Source organism: Cebus imitator, unplaced genomic scaffold (genome assembly GCF_001604975.1).
Source record: "Cebus imitator isolate Cc_AM_T3 unplaced genomic scaffold, Cebus_imitator-1.0 Scaffold334, whole genome shotgun sequence".
NCBI lineage: Eukaryota > Metazoa > Chordata > Mammalia > Primates > Cebidae > Cebus > Cebus imitator.
Genome location: NW_016107649.1, coordinates 1,012,159 through 1,028,776, shown reverse-complemented (window position 1 = coordinate 1,028,776; position 16,618 = coordinate 1,012,159). Strand labels below are relative to the sequence as shown.

The following is a 16,618-nucleotide window of genomic DNA, read 5'->3' as shown; positions in this document are numbered from 1 at the left end:
TGAACCACTGCACCCAGCCCAGAACTTTCTCTTTTAGAAAGACCTCTCTAGCAGCAGGCTTTTAAGGTTGATTCTTGGGTAGCCAGACAGAGACTAGGGAAACCAAGTGCAGTCAGAAGGGAAGCCACAAAATTGATGGCAGAATGAACATGGGGCTGATGGGAGATGTATTGAAAGGTACAGAGAACATAGGGTTTGTTGACTAGTGGGATGTGGAAGTGAGGGAGAAGGAAGAGATCAGGATAACATTTAGGTTGCCTGCTTGACGGGGCCATTTGTTGTGATAGGATAAGTGGCAGATCTGGAGGCCCCAGCTTAAAAAAGAATGACTTGAGGGTCACTACATGTAAGGCACCTATTGGAAATCTCAGCAAAACAATTTAATATGGAGTGTGGAGATCTGGTGACGGGTTTGTCTAAAAGACAGTACAGTGTGTTGGGAGAAGAGGAGAAAGGAATGAGGTAGGAGGGGCTTACCTACCCTATGTGAGCTTCTGATGTTTTCAGTAGTCACTGGCATCTTTATCCTTTGCTCTCTGTCTCTCTGAGCTCCAGCTAATGGTGCAGGATCCCCAAAGGGAAAGATTGAAGGTAATTACCCAGTTGATTTCCTCTTTAGAATTATTTAATTTACCATGTTGTTTTGTAAAGGACATGTTTAAACCTATACAGACATAAAGGAATTTGTGTGGTTAACTAGGGCTCTACATTTTAAGTAGATAATAACATCAATAAAATCAAGTTAGTATAATTAGAGTTGATTTTATAGGAGACACTTTGCTAGCATTCCTATAATTGTTCTTTATAATCTTTGAAGATTATACACAGGTACAAGTATGGACATAAATATATAGATAGATGTAGACATAGGTATAATATGCTTGGTTCTGCATATAGGGAGATTTGGATATAGAGCTAATAAGCCAAATGCAGGCATGTAAGCAAAATGTTTATCTTCCAATCTGGGATTAATAACAACAGCTCACACAAATTGTGTTCAGCACATTTTAAAGTGATTTAAATATACTAATTTACTTAACAGCCAGAATACCCCTATGAGGTAGATATTGTCATTATTTCTATTTTATAGATAAGGAACCTGAGGCATCAATGGGTAAGTACATTGTTCAAGGTTGCACAGCTGGGACCAGGATTTAAACTAGGTAGTGTAGCTTTAGAGTTTGCTATAACATAACTTTATACTGCCTCTTTATACCTATGTTTAATAGATAAATGAATATTTAAATGAATTTAAAGTGAAATTCCTGTCCTCTTGTGAGATTGGATAAGCTGTAAAGGAGGCTGTGCATTTCATCAATTACACATGCATAATTAGAGCCTATATCTAATCAGGGCTGATGACAGCCACAGACGTTTCTACAGATTAATGATCAGAGAAGAGGAATTGATGGGCCAGAGAAGGTTGAAGCTGTCAGCTTTTAGGAAATGCCCTAAGCCAAGGCAGCCATTGATATTGTAAACTAAAATGTGGCAGCTATTAAAGGACTGTCAGATCCTTCCTTTGTATAAAAAGTATTTATTACCATGCACAGAAGTCCAATTTTCTGGCATGTAACAGAGATTTGTATTCATAACTACTCACTCAGAGGTCTTTTTTTTATTGTATTTTAGGTTCTGAGGTACGTGTGCACATCATGCAGGATTGTTGCATAGGTACACACATGGAAATGTGGTTTGCTGCCTCCATCCCCCTGTCACCTACATCTGGAATTTCTCCTCATGTTATCCCTCCCATACCCCGCCAACAGACCCAAGTGTGTGATGCTCCTCTCCCTGTGTCCATGTGTTCTCATTCCTCAACACCCGCCTATGAGTGAAAACATGCAGTGTTTGATTTTCAGTTTTTGTGTCAGTTTGCTGAGAATGATGGTTTCCAGGTTCATCCATGTCCCTGCAAAGGACACAAACTCATCATTTTTTATGGCTGCGTAGTATTCCATGGTGTATATGTGCCTCATTTTCCTTGTCCAGTCTATCATCAATGGGCATTTGGTTTGGTTCCAGGTCTTTGCTATTGTAAACAGTGCTGCAATGAACATTCGTGTGCACGTGTCCTTATAGTAGAACGATTTGTAATCCTTTGGATATATACCCAGTAATGGGATTGCTGGGTCAAATGGAATTTCTATTTCTAGGTCCTTGAAGAATCACCACACTGTCTTCCACAATGGTTGAACTTGTTTACACTCCCACCAACAGTGTAAAAGTGTTCCTGTTTCTCCACATCCTGTCCATCTGGACCTGGACAGATTTTTTAATGATTGCCATCAGTGTGATGTGGTATCTCAATGTGGTTTTGATTTGCATTTCTCTAATAATCAGTGATGATGAGCATTTTTTCATGTTTGCTGGCCTTATATATGTCTTCTTTTGAAAAGTGTCTGTTCATATCCTTTGCCAGCTTTTGGATGGGTTTCTTTCTTGTATATATGTTTTAGTTCTTTTTAGATTCTGGATATTAGCACTTTGTCAGATGGGTAGATCGCAAAAATTTTTTCCCATTCTGTTGGTTGCCGTTTCACTCTAATGATTGTTTCTTTTGCTGTACAGAAGCTGTGGAGTTTGATTAGGTCCCATTGTGTATTTTGGCTTTTGTTGCCAATGCTTTTGGTGTTTTGGTCATGAAGTCCTTGCCTATGCCTATGTCCTGAATGGTTTTGCCTAGGTTTCCCCTAGGGTTTTTATGGTGTTAGGTCTTATGTTTAAGTCTTTAATCCATCTGGAGTTAATTTTAGTGTAAGCTGTCAGGAAGGGGTCCAGTTTCTGCTTTCTGCACATGGCTAGCCAGTTATTCCAACACCATTTATTAAACAGGGAATCCTTTTCCCATTGCTTTTTATTGTCAGGTTTGTCAAAGATCGGATGGTTGTAGATGTGTGGCATTGCCTCCAAGGCCTCTGTTCTGTTCCATTGGTCTATATCTCTGTTTTGGCACCAGTACCATGCTGTTTTGATTACTGTAGCTTTGTAGTATAGTTTGAAGTCAGGTAGTGTGATGCCTCCGGCTTTGTTCTTTTTGCTTAGGATTGTCTTGGCTATGCAGGCTCTCTTCTGGTTCCATATGAAGTTTGAGGTGGTTTTTTTCAGTTCTGTGAAGAAGGTCATAGGTAGTTTGATGGGGATAGTGTTGAATCTATAAATTACTTTGGGCAGTATGGCCATTTTCATGATATTGATTCTTCCGAATCATGAGCTTGGAATGTTTTTCCATCTGTTTGTGTCCTCTCTTATTTCCTTAACCAGTGGTTTGTAGTTCTCCTTGAAGAAGTCCTTTACATTCTTTGTTAGTTGTATTCCTAGGTATTTTATTCTCTTTGCAGCAATTGTGAATGAGAGTTTGCTCATGATTTGTCTCTCTGTTAGTCTGTTATTGGTGTACAGAAATGCTTGTGATTTCTGCACATTGATTTTGTATCCTGAGACTTTGCTGAAGTTGCTTATCAGTTTCAAGAGATTTGGGGCTGAAATTATAGGGCCTTAAAAATATACAATCATGTCATCTGCAGATAGAGACAATTTGACTTCCTCTTTTCCTAATTTAATACCCTTATTTTTTTTTTCTTGTCTAGTTGCTCTGGCTAGAACTTCCAATACTATATTGAATAGGAGTGGTGAGAGAGGGCATCCTTGTCTAGTGCCAGATTTCAAAGGGAATGCTTCCAGTTTTTGCCCATTCAGTGTGATATTGGCTGTAGGTTTGTCATAAATAGCTTTTATTATTTTGAGATATGTTCCTTCGATACCTACTTTAGAGTTTTTAGCATAAAGGCTGTTGAATTTTGTCAAAGGCCTTCTCTACATCTATTGAGATAATCGTGGTTTTTCTCTGGTTCTGTTTATGTGGCAGATTACATTTATAGACTTGTGTATGTTGAACCAGCCTTGCAAACCCAGAATGAAGCCTACTTGATTGTGATGGATAAGCTTTTTGATGTGTTGTTGCAATCTGTTTGCCATTATTTTATTGAAGATTTTTGCATCTATGTTTATCATGGATATTGGCCTGAAGTTTTCTTTTTTTGCTGAGTCTCTGCCAGGTTTTGGAATCAGGATGATGTTGGTCTCATAAAATGATTTGGGAAGGATTCCCTCTTTTGGGATTGTTTGGAATAGTTTCAGAAGGAATGGTACCAGCTCCTTTTTGTATGTCTGGTAGAATTCAGCTGGGAACCGTCTGGACCTGGACTTTTTTTGGTTGGTAGACTATTAATTGCTGCCTCAACTTCAGCCCTTGTTATTGGTCTGTTCAAAGTTTCAACTTCTTCCTGATTTAGGCTTGGGAGGGTGCACACGTCCAGGAATTTATCAATTTCTTCCAGGTTTACTGGTTTATGTGCAAAGAGTTGTTTGTAGTAATCTCTGATGGTAGTTTGTATATCTGTGGAGTCAGTGGTGATATCCCCTTTATCGTTTTTTATTTCATCTATTTTATTCTTCTCCCTTTTCTTTTTTATTAGTCTGGCTAGTGGTCTATTTTGTTGATCTTTTCACAAAACCATCTCCTGGATTTATTGATTTTTTGAAAGTTTTTTTGTGTCTCTATCTCCTTCAGTTCTGCTCTGATCTTAGTTATTTCTTGTCCTCTGCTAGATTTTGAGGTTTTTTTTGTTTTGTTTTGTTTTGTTTTTTATCTTGCTCCTCTAGCTCTTTCAATTTTGACGATAGGGTGTCGATTTTAGATCTTTCCTCATTTCTCTGGTAGGCATTTATTGCTATAAAATTCCCTCTAGACTGCTTTAAATGTGTCCTGGAGATTCTGGTACATTGTGTCTTCATTCTTGTTGGCTTCGAAGAACATCTTTATATCTGCCTTCATTTCATTGTTTATCCAGTCGACATTCAGGAGCCAGTTGTTCAGTTTCCATGTGGTAAATCACTCCTGAGCAAATGCAAAAGAATGGACGTCATAACAAACAGTCTCTCAGACCACAGTGCAATCAAATTAGAACTCAGAATTAAGAAATTAACTCAGAACCGCACAGCTTCAGAGGTCTTTAGTATGCCTGGTCCACTCTCCTCCCTATCCTGGATACATGTAGGAGAGCTCCTTCCTGCTAGTCCCTACATTTTTATAGACCCATTGGGAGACCTAGAAGTATCCTGGTACAGGCAGGAAGCTTGCAGGCATCCACAAATGGTACCTTGCTTGGCACAGCTAGGCTACATAACCTCTAGTGAGTGACCCACCAGAACAAGCCCTGGGTTTGAGTAATGAGGTCTCACTCACCCAAAGGATGGGCAGTCACTGCATGGAATCAGACCCAACAAGAGCCCTAGGCATGCAAACTATGCCACCTTTGAGTTCCTCTCTTGGACCATTCACCTGAACCTACTTATTGGACAGCTTTCAGGACAGGTTCCAAGCAATCCCCTCAGTTGCTCCTCTTCCTCAGTCTCAACCTTGGGTACTTACAAAGTGGATTTAGGCAAGGAAGAGATATACTCACCCATCTATAATAGTGTGCATTGACTGAAACTTTGTGGATGTAAGTCTCTTGGCTCTCATTCTGGTGATTAAACCTTTTAGGGAAATGATTCTCATCAGCTAAGAGTGTAATATTTTGAATATGATAAGAAATATATTTTTTGTCTTCCTCCCTGTTTCCTGGTGCACAGTTCCAAGAACCCCTGGAATCTCCTCAGTGATGTCTTTTTGTATCTAATGAGATCACTAGGGGCCCTGGGTGGCCTCAGGATGGGGTTGGAACTTTCAGCCTTAAGCCTACTGTCTGATCGATCTCTGGGAAGGAGAGAAATGCTGAAGTTAGAGTTAATCACCAATTGGCAGTGATGTGATCACTTCTGCCTGTATAAGGACGCCTACATAAAAACCCAAAGGATGGCATTCAGGGGGCTTCCAGGTTGCTGAACATGGTACTGAGAGTGTGTTATAGTCCAGAGAAGAGCACGGAAGCCCAGTGCCTCTTCTCGCATACTTTGCTCTATACATCTCTTCCATCTGACTGTTACTGACTTGTATTCTTTATAATAAATGGATGAGCGTGAGCAAAGTGCTTCTCTAAGTTCTGTAAGCCACTCTAGCAAATGATCAAACCTGAGGAGGGGGTTGTGGGAACTTCCAGTTTATAACTGGTAGGTCAGAAGTAAAACCTGGTCTTACAATTGGTGTTCAAAGTGGGGCAGTCTTGGGGTACTGAGCCCTTAATCTTTGGGATCTGACACTATCTTCAGGTAGATATAGTCAGAATTGAATTAAAGTGTTGGATATCTAGTGGGTGTCTACAGAGAACTGGAGAATTGCTTGCTGTTAGAAAAACTCCATGTTCTGATGACCAGAAATGAAGTAATGTGAGAATATAGAAAGATAATGTTGTGGGTTTTTTTTTTTTTTTCTGTACAGTACAGGGATAAACACTGTACTTGTATGAGTTCTTCTGAAAACCTGACTCTGGATTATTTTGTGGTGGCATAGCATATACTTCACTCTCTCTTGGGCATATTTCCTGGGGATTAAATGAGGCTTCAGCTTTAGGGCCCCTCATTTGCATTGGTCTCTACCAAGACTTAGTAGAGCCCTAGTGTTGTGTTCATGTGGTCATATATTTTTGCAAAATTTGCAAAAGCTGTTTCTTAATTATTTTTGTTCTGATTCATAAAAAGCAAACCTCCCATGTTATGTTTGTGTTTAGTTTTTTTTTGTTTTTGAGACAGGGTCTCACTCTGTCACCCAGGCTGGAGAGCAGTGGCGTGGTCTTCGCTCAATCAGCAACCCCCGCCTCCCAGGTTCAAGTGATTCTCCCGCCTCGGCCTTAAGAGTGGCTGAGACTACCTGTGTGCACCACCGTGCCTGGCTAATTTTTTAATATTTGTGCTTAGTTTTCTATTATTTTGCTTAAAGAAGGCTCCCTAAGGTGTGAAAACTTCCAGTTCCATAATACTTGAATTCACCCCACTCTGCCTCCCTCATTCAAAGGTTATTCCAGTTAATAGTCCTCATATATGTTTTTATTTGTTTTGGAGGCATTTGGGGTTTTTTGTTTGTTTGTTGGCTTGGATTTTTTCCAGTTCTAAATATATAGGTGATGGCTAAGTAGAATCAGAGAAATTGAGATTTTCTTAACTGAAAAAAAACTAAAAATGTATTTTATCATAGCAATGTTATTCAGCCACAGTGAATAACATTGGACTAATTTAGGACTGCTACTGGGAAAAAAAAAAATAGAACATGGATCATGGAACTTGTTCCACTGAGAGAGGTATATGATGAATCCATGAGGTTTAGAACAAAATGGCTTCTTCTAGAGTTTGAGATTATTAGATCTTTGTCTCTCACAAGAACTCCAGGGAGAAAGGATAAAGACTTCTGTACCTTTACCAACAAGCTGTCTTTTCTTGAAGCAGATGCATGACACAATGTCTGTCTGCTTCTTATTAGTCAAGAAAAATTGCAGTTCTTTTCACAATGATTTTTATTTAGGTAGCATCAGGACCACAAATGGAGCAAAGTGTAATTTCATACAAGTTTGCCGGCCTAAGAAATCCTAATAGGCTAAAGTCCAGATGTGAGAACTCTCACATACAGGCCAGTTATGGCGATCACATAAGGAGTCTGTATCCTTAAAGGTTTACAATAGCAGTCCCTTGTCCAGGAAGTCCTCTTGAGAGGTCCATCATATCCAGAATAGTCCTTTAACATGGGATTTGCCTATGCCTTGTCAATGGTATCCATTGAGAAGTGATAAACCTAAAGGAGTGGTTTTACTCTCTGGCAGTTTCTAGGAGGTATTATCTGACAGATGAGAACCTTGTGATTTTGAGAGATCCTAAATTTCATATTAAAGCAATTTATGCCCAAAGGGATCATAAGTGTGAAAATTGAAAAATACATAAAGGATACGACATCATTTGGAAAGCAGATAAAAGCAACATTGGACTTCTCTAGTGGCTGTTTCTTCAAGGTCAGCACTGTTCTTTAGAATTGACAATGAAAGCTGGTTTTCTTATTCCTGTTTTGGTACTTCTCACTCCTCTATATGTATCAGTGACATTTATGCAGTATAAAAAACTTCAACTCACTAGTTTTGGTTTTGCTAACCGGCTAGTTGTGTGACTCTGTGTAGGTGGTTAACGTCTCTGGCTTTCAGCTGCTTTCTAGGTGATATGGTTTGGCTCTATGTCCCCACCCAAATCTCATCTTGAACTGTAATCGGCATATATCAAGGGAGGGACCACGTGTTGAATGAGGAAAGTGATTGGTTCATGGGGGGTAGTTTCCCCCATGCTGTTCTCATGATTAGTGAGTGAGTTCTTATGAGATCTGATAATTTCATAAGGGGCTCTTTCCCCTTTTACTCTCTCCTGCTGCCAGGTAAGACATGCCTACTTCCCCTTCTGCCATGATTGTCAGTTTCCTGAGACCTCCTCAGCCATGTGGAACTCTGAGTCAATTAAACCTCATATACATATACATACATTCATACATACATATATATATGTGTGTGTGTGTGTGTGTGTGTGTGTGTGTATATATATATATATATATATATATATATATATATATATAATCCAATCTCAGGTATTTCTTTGTAGCAGTGTGAGAATGAACTAATACTAATACACTGGGTTTCTCAAGGATAATGAAAATTTTAATTCTCCCTCAAAGGACTTATTGAGGATTGAGTGAGATAATATATTAGAAGTTACGGTTTGTCTGCCACTTGTCTGATTTAGAGTTAAATTGAGAGTAATATTTTAATATCCTAATATTTTATAAAATATTTTGGCGTTTTATGTTGACCAATCAAATAGAACATATTGGGCACTTCCTGAGTACTAAGGTCACTGCTAAAGACTATTGATTGAAGAAAAGTAATACTTGGTTACATTCTGATTGGAAACTCTAACAGATCAATTGCTGCTTGTTTCTTGTTCTGTAATTACTGAAGACAATGTTCTCCACATAACAGTACCTTTTTTTATGAGGATGCTGGACAGATCCTTCTGCCTGGTTTTTAGATCAGGCCCATCTTTATTCCATAGTATTAATGATGAGGGCTACTCTATCCTGTTAATGTTAAGAAAGATTGCAGGCAAAATGTGGTCCACTCATGGCAATATTCAAGGATCTATAAGAAGCTTTTCTGAACAGACCTCCTTCTTGGCTTTAATGTATGTTTCTATCCTTGTTTCCCCCTTTTTCTCTACTCATTTTCTATTTTACTTTATGTTGCCATCATATATCTTTATAAGCCATGTTTGAGTCTTCTTAAAAATGTGGTACACAAATAAGAAAGAAAGAAGTATAGTAGAGGTAAAATAAGATTTAAGGAAAACCACAGTAACCCTCTATAAGACAGGAATAAATACCTGTGTCTGTACATTTCAGACTACTTAAGAAAAGCAAGTATATCTAGAGGTAGAAGCCTTAACATCCACAAACATTCATATTTGACAACATATAATTTTATTTCAAATATGGCCTGAGTTAGGCCTGGATCTGTGTTTGTTATTTGGTAAGCAGCCACACTCACATCTTCTGGCATTCTACCTGGAACATCTTTTATTTTACTATTATTATGAGACAGTCTTGCTCTGTCACCCAGGTTGGAGTGTAGTGGCACAATCTTGGCTTACTGCAACCTCCACCACCTGGGTTCAAGCGATTCTCCTGCTTCACCCTCCCGAGTAGCAGGGATTACAGGGATGTGCCACCATGCCCAGCTAATTTTTATGTTTTTAATAGAGACAGGGTTTCACCATGTCTGCTAGGCTGGTCTGAAACTCTGACCTCAGGTGATCCTCCTACCTCAGCCTCCCAAAGTGCTGGGTTTACAGGAGGAAACAACTGTGCCTGGCCCCAAACTCCTATTCTAACCATTCCCACTTTCTTCTCTGGAGCCCCTTATTGATTTTCTCAGAGTAGCATTTGTGCTCTACAATAATCACTCCACATACTCTCCTTACCAAGTCCTTCATTGCTCTGGGCAATGCTGATTCCCTAGCAATTACACATTGCTGGGCAGATCACTCTCCAGTTCTTCACCTCTCAAGCCCAGGATATGAGGTTTAGAATTTATTGGCTTCTCCCCATGCTTCTAGACTGCATTCCTTTTTATACATGATCTCTGTGAAGCCCCTGCCCTCCAGTTGAACTCTTTTCTTCCCGTCTGTGCTCCGTACCTTAGGGCTCTCCAGGTCACTCCTCTTGTTTCTCACGCAGCTCACCTGGCTCATGGTTGCCTCTCTACTGTTCCCTGTTGGACTCCTGAGTCAGTGGTCACCATGCAACTGTCTCACCTCACTATTCTTTAGCCTCTATCCTCATCATCCTCTCCCTGTCATCCATAACATTTCCATTCAGACGCCTCATGTTGACTCTTAGGGCATCTAACACTGAAAACCTTCCGATACCTTAAACTTATAAAATTATCTTCCGGATTTACAATTTTTAATCTTCTACTTTTCCCACTATGTCATTCCTATAAAACATATTTTTCTAACTCATCCAGAACCTTGAAGTCTCACATCTTCCCATTCTTTCAGTCGAATGTGATACTCCTGGCTTCTCTTCTTTCTTCATACCCTCTCTTAGTTAGCCATCTCATTGCCTACTTGTCAACCCTTTCAATTTATTTCTTCATCTTTCTTCTCCTATCCCTCAACACACACACACACACACACACACACACACACCCCTGTCATGTACTCATCACCTTGGAATGACCCAAATATCCACTTCCTCCTCCCCTGGGGGGAAAATGGTATAATTATATTAAATTGCTCTATATTCTTCCCAGAGTCATATGATTCTGTAGGTCTATGAGGCTGCCTACATTTGTTTCCTGGGGCTGTTGTGACCAAGTGCCACAAACTGAGTGGCTTAAAACAATAAAAATTTATTATCTCATGGTTCTAAAGGCTGAAGTTCAAAGCCAAGGTGTCAGCAGTGCCACAAACCCTCTGAATCCCATAGGAGAATCCTTTTTTGCCTTATCCTAGCTTCTGCTGGTTTGCTAGCAATATTTAGCAGTCCCTAGATTTTTCTCTGCCCTTCACTCCTCCATCTGTGGTTAATCTATTGCAGATGTGCCACTCCACTGTCTTCACAGGACACTCTCCCTATGTTTCTCTGTGCTCACATGGCTATTTTCTTGTAAGGATGCTAGTCAGATTAGGGTCCCACACCACTTTAGTATGACATCTTTTTAACTCATTTATCTTTGATGACCCTATTTCCAAATAAGGTCATATTCTGAGGTATTGGGGTTCAGACTTCATCACATCCTTACTATTTCTTCTCTCTCCCTCTTCATTAGTTTCATTTCTTCAGCCAGTAAGTGTTTCCCACACTACCAAAACTCTGCTTGTGACCATGACTTCCCATATAGTTATCATCCCAGCTCCCTGTTTTTTATTGCCAAACTCTTTTTCCAGCTTTTTCTCTGCCCTTCACTCCTCCATCTGTAATTAATCTATTACATCTGTTCAAATAGATCTCTCGGAAAGGTCATCAGCATCATTTCATTTGTCAAATCCAGTGGTGTCATCTCCATCTTCACCCTATTTGACTTTTCTGCAGCATTCAGTACCAGTATTATCACACTTCCTATGGGACAGCTCTTTTCTGACTATGATGTTTACCTTTAAGGGTCTCACTAGACATCCTGTCTTTTCCCCATGCCAACTGGATCCTTACTTCTGAGATCCTATTGTACAGCAGTTCTCAGTGTGTGGTTTACAGACTCATGAGGGTTCCTGATACCATTTTCTGTGTTGTCAAAACTATCTTCATAGTAATACTAAGGTATCATTTACCTTTTCAGTTGTGTTGACATTTATACCCATGATGCAAAAGCAATGGTAGTTAAAACTGATAGTACTTTAGCATGAATCAATGCAGTGCCACCAGATTGTGCTAGTAATACAGTTATGTGTTGCTTAACCTTGGGAATACATTCTGAGAAATGTGTCCTTATGTGGTTTTGTTGTGTGAACATCATAAAGTGTGCTTACACAAATCTAGATGATATAGCCTACTACACATCAAGCTCTATGGTATAGCCTATTGTTCCTAGGCTACAAACCTGTACTGCATATTACTATACTAATTCTGTAGGCCATTGTTACACATAATTATTTGTGTATCTCAATATATCTAAACATAGAAAAGGTGTGGTAAAAATATGGTATTACAATCCGGCACCACAGTCAGATATCAGTCCACTGTTGACCAAAATTCCATTATGTAGTACATGACTGTATTTCTATTCTTCACAGCCACATACTCACAGTTTAAAAAAAAGAAAGAAAATGCCAATTCTACTTAGAAATGTCCTTGATAAGGCAATATGTTTTATTTTATTAACTCTTTATCCTTAAGCACACACCTTTGTAATATTCTGAAAAACAAAATAGGAAGTACACATGAAAAGCACTTCTGTGGCATCCTGAAATACAATGTTTGACCGGAGGAAACATTCTAAGTTGTCCTAAGCTGCCCTTGGTACTTTTCTCATGGAACACCATTTTTACTTGCAGAAACAACTGACAAGCAAAGTATGGTTATGGAGACTTAGGTATTTGGCAGGCAATTTTTCAAAAATAATGAATGAAGTAAATCTGCTACTATAAGAAAAATAACTGACAGTGTGTGCTGCCAATAATGAAGAATGAGCTGTCAAGCAAAAATTAAAATTTTAGAAAACTTCTACCCACCAATGTGAATTCCACAGCTTTTGAATTTCTAAAGACTTTTTGATAAGATAGATGGTAGATAAAAAATAATGGCAAAACCTGTGATTACTTTTGCACCAAACTATAGTACTAATGAATGTGATTTTTAATATAGTATTGAAATTGGTTGCTTTGGAAGACCAACATAACTCGGGGAACCAATATTTTCTAAATGATTAATGTATACTATTCTGAAATCATTGTATGGGTTAAAATTTATTCAAAGTGCAAAACAGATAAATAGATCTTAAAATTAGATAAAAATGTTATTTGATTATGTAATACACTTTAAGAAACTACTATTTGTTGAATTTTGATGAGATATCAAGAAGAATACTCACAATTATTTGAAGGGCTATTAAAATACTGCACCCCTTTTCAACCATGTATTTGGATGAGGCCATCTTTTCTTCATATCCTTCAGTCAAAACAACTTGGTGAAATTGATTGAATGCAAAAGCAGATATGAGATTGCAGGAGTCTTGTATTAATTTGGAAATTAAAGAGAGATTTGCAAAAATGTGAAACAATGTCAATCTTCTCACTAAAATTTTTTCTTATTTTGGAAAACAGTTATTTTCACTAAAAAGTTTATGTTAACAAATAAAGGACTTATTATTTTTACTTTTAAATTGATTTATATATAAATACTTTCAAGTTTCTCAGTTTTAATTTCTAGTACTATAAGCATTGTTAAATAAAACCCACATTTACAAAAGTTCTTTAGGATCCTCAATAATTTTTAAGAGTGTAAACAGGTCCTAAAACCAAAGAGCTTGAGATTGCTGCTATAGAACTTTATTCAAACAGGAAGCTACAAAGAGAACTAACAATTGAGGAGAAATTAAGAATTTACTGGATTTGTTGGGGAACAGAACTGGAGACAAATTATTATTGTGTCCCTGGTGAGAATGTCCCTGGGCATCAAGACCATAGAAGATTTTCTGTAATGGCAGGTGGAGAATTCCTACAGCCAGTGCTTTTGGTGACACTGTTTACAGGTACATCTGGTGGCTTCATTGTGCTGGATCTGCCTCTAACTAATTTAGTCTGGTATCCTGTTGCCTCAGCAAATGATATGTTTGTATTGTCACTAATGGAAACAAAAATAGAAAAGGATAGGAAGTCCCCATTCTTGGACAACGGTCACCCCCTACAAATAAAGTTCCCAAAAGGCCTGAAAAGAGAACATGCTGAGTAACTGTCAGCTGTTTATTATTATCATTGTGGACTTTAAGCCCCATATGATCCGCTGAAAACCCTGGCCCACCCAGATTTGGTGCAAGAGCTTCTTTTGTTTCTCAGTCTAAGCCCAAAACAATGAATATCAAAGAGTTTCATGTCAATGGCCAACTCTAACTCAGTGGGAGTTGTTGCCTGGAGCCCTCTATTGAGGATCAGTGGGAACAAGATGTTCTTGAAGTCTGCCAAGGCCTCACAAAATAAATTTCTCTTTATTAAGAACACACTAGCACATTGTCAGCACCCCCTAAGCCTAAAACCTGGACTTTTTGATTTGTTTCTCCTAATGCGGGCACTTGAGGTCAAACAGCTCTGATAAGATGAGATGTGAAGCATAAAAAAGAAATATGAAATGAAAAGGAAGGAATTAGACTCAAAGGAAAAAGCAACCTCACTTTCAATGGCTGGCCTTAACCGCCCATGCTTAGTGTTGGAGAGGTGATGAGAAGGTGGAACTCCCAACCTGGAAATGGAAAAACATACCAGCCACAAAGAAGACCCAAGGATTCTGTCCTTAAAAAATGATACTCTACATAGAAACAAGAGTTTTTAATCTCTTAATTCCTTCTATTCCTGAAAGCTTCCCAAACTAATCAAACTACCAGCTGTAATTTGACCAGTTCAGAGTACTCTCATTATGAGGAAACAGAATGCATTTTAGTCACCAGGATTTCTAATCAGGAAAACACAAAATTCCATAATGAGCCTCCTTGGAGTGGTAGCTGAAGCCCTGAGTCTGGGAGTTGGCTGATCCCAAGGCTTGAGAGATGAGGGGAGGAAAAAAAAAAAGCCTGCTCTGCATAAGACAAGAAAAAATTCTTGTTTTTTTCATCTTGGGAATAGGAGAATAAGAAAAAAAAAACTGAAATTGACAGAAAGAGCCCTTCAAATCTCCACAAATGTCATTAAAAAAGCAAAAGCTTTCACTGTATTATTTGGGGTCCTTGGATTGGTATAAAAGAGAATAGTATGGACAGACACAGGAATCAAAGATGGGAGGGACAAGGGGGAAGCTGCAGTCTGGGGATTCTCAGAAATGGGCAGCAGGGTATGGAAGCATCACCAACATGGGCTTGAGGGTCTGAGACAAGTTCGTCTGGATGCTCAAGAGGCAGGAAGACCTTCCCTGACATTTGAGTTATTCTTCCTGTGCAGCCTCAGAAGTCAGTGGTTTTATAACCCCACCTCACTATGTTGATTCTCTTAGATATGGTCACTCTTCAGACGTGGGTCAGTGTATTGCTATCCATCTCTTGCTCTTATTAAAACAAGCATCTCCTCCTATCAACCTGACAGTATAATTCTTTATAGAGTTGACAGGGTCACAAAGACTTTGGCCTGGTCATGGCTCTGCCACTGACTCTCCATGTGCCCATGGGTAGGTCCTTATCTTTTTAGATCTCAGGGTTCTGATGAGTAAAATGATGGAGGTGAGAAGTAGAAGGTTGAGTTCATCATCTCTTAAGTCCATTCCTAGTTATAATTCTGTGAATCTTGCAGTATTAATATTGCATGCATCTCCATTCTTACTTGTACTCACTATTATGAGAAATTACCTTTTACTATTGATCAGGTTGCTTATATATAATTTCCTTAGTGGCAATTTCTTTATTAAGAACAAACTAGCTTACAACATATACTAGTTTTCTTATAATAAGGATATTTTTTGGGTAAGAGGAACCAGACATTAGACAGATAGCATTAGCATGCATACACACACACACACACACACATAGTACGCCTTTCCCCAGTGATATATATGTATATATATGTATATATTTTTAATTCTCTAGTTTTCCTGTTCTGCCTTTCCTCAGTGTTCTGGTTGTTCTCTTACTTGTGAATATCTGCTTCACATATTAAATGGTTGAGGGTCAGAGCAATGTGGTGCTCATCTCTGTATCCTCTTAAAGCCTAGAGAGGGACCATGCCTCATACAAAGTGAGCATTTAATAGACACTTATTCAGTTGAATTGAAATTGTGCATTCAGTCTAAATTTTTAAATTATTGCTTTGTATTGTGATAGGTTTGGTTATGCTGTAGGAATAAAATAATTTTCAAATCTCAGTGATTTAATGCAATAGAGATGTTTTTTTTTTCCTTGCTAAGGCAAAGTTGGCTATAGAATGGGGTCGGAGTAGGGAGAAAACTATTTCTGCTTCATACAGCCACTCAGGGACCCAGAGTGAAGACAATCCTGTTTCTGACAGCTGTACCATTTGAAACACATGGCCTCTTCAGAGAAAGAGACTGAAAAATTACTTGAGTGCTTTCTTCTGCTCTCTGCACATATTTCACTGACCAGGACTAATCAGATGGTACTGCCTGACTAGGAAACTGGGTGATGTGGATCTCATATTTTTAGGCAAGAAAAGTGCCCACCCTTCTTGGTCTGGCACATACCTGTAATCCGAGTACTTTGGAAGGTTGAATCAGGTGGATCACTTGAGGTCCAAAGTTCGAGACCAGCCTGGCCAATATGATGAAACCCCATCTCTACTAAAAAATACAAAAATTAGCTGGGTGTGGTGGTGCATGCCTATAATCCCAGCTACTTGGGAGGCTGAGGCAGTAGAATCACTTGAATTCTGGAGGCAGAGGTTGCAGTGAGCCAAGATCACACCACTGCACTCCAGCATGGGCAACAGAGAGAGACTCTGT

At 38.9% G+C, this 16,618-nt stretch overlaps 1 protein-coding gene across 4 annotated transcripts in view; it reads left to right on the top strand.

Moving 5' to 3' along the window:
* RCAN2 (regulator of calcineurin 2) overlaps window positions 1-16,618 on the top strand; it is a 287,946-nt gene that overhangs the window by 245,530 nt on the left and 25,798 nt on the right. The gene's annotated exons all lie outside the window — the stretch shown is intronic.